Source organism: Carettochelys insculpta, chromosome 9 (assembly GCF_033958435.1).
Source record: "Carettochelys insculpta isolate YL-2023 chromosome 9, ASM3395843v1, whole genome shotgun sequence".
In the NCBI taxonomy this organism is placed as follows: Eukaryota; Metazoa; Chordata; order Testudines; family Carettochelyidae; genus Carettochelys; species Carettochelys insculpta.
In genome coordinates, this window is record NC_134145.1 from 45627741 (window position 1) to 45628813 (window position 1073).

Sequence of the window (1073 nt, forward strand, 5' to 3'; positions counted from 1 at the left end):
AATAACCAACACAAAATTCCATAGGCTGTAAATTGTGTTAAAAATAATTGTGGCTGAAGCTATGACCTAAAACAATGCATCATTTACACCAGCAGGAGGAGTTAGTCCTGTAATGCCTATGTGGAGCTGATAATTATGGATTGCCACTCAGCTGCACTTACCTGACAAAGGTCTGATCCAGAAGGAACTAAGTCTGTGCATAACTGTATGCATGCACAGAGTCCCAGTGATGTCAAATTAGTCCCATACACAATGGCAAATCAAGATGTGTGTGGTTGTTGGGAGCCAGGTGGGCTGGGAGAGGGGTGGTCTAAGCCCGCTCTCCGCGGATGCGGTGAGCCAGCTGGATGTCTTTGGGCATGATAGTGACTCGCTTAGCACGAATGGTGCACAGGATGGTGTCCTTGAAGAGCCCCACCAGACAGGCCTCACTCGCTTCCTGTAGGGCCATGAGGGCTGAACTCCGGAAGCGCAGATCTGTCTTGAAGTCCTGGGCGATCTCCCACACCAAGCACTGGAAGGGCAGTTTACGTATCAGCAGCTCCGTGGACTTCTGATAGCAGTGGATTTCCCACAAGGCTACAGTGCCAGGGCGATAGCGATGGGGTTTCTTTACCCCACCAGTAGCTGGGCACTTTTCCAGGCAGCTTTAGTAGTGAGCTGCTTCCGAGGCACTTTGCCACCAGTGGACTTGTGAGCTGTCTGCTTGATATGAGCCATCTGCACTGCAAACTACAAAGCACCAACTGAAGGCTACAGAAGATGTGTGTGTCTAGGGAAATAGCCTTCTCGCTTGTCCCTCCTTCGGATTGCCAGAGGCTCAGTCTTTTACATTTCAAGGCCTCTTTATCCAGGCTTGCCTGCCCCAACCCTGACCAGAAGGGTAGGTTAAGTAGGTAGTGGTTCTGTTCTTGTCAGCCAGAAAGGTGGGAGTTTTAAGTCTTATTGAGATGCCTATCTAGATTAATTAAAATATGCATTTTAAACTGAGATTATCCAAAGATGTGAAAGTTAGCTAGATGTCCAAAGCCCCACTGAAATTAAACAGGATTTGGGTATTCTGTTCCTGAATG

The 1073-nt window shown here is 48.2% G+C and overlaps 1 pseudogene; it reads right to left on the reverse strand.

The window, feature by feature from the left end:
• Positions 1-310: 310 nt before the first annotated feature.
• Positions 311-720, reverse strand: LOC142017738 (histone H3-like; annotated as a pseudogene).
• Between the last annotated feature and the right edge of the window lie 353 nt (positions 721-1073).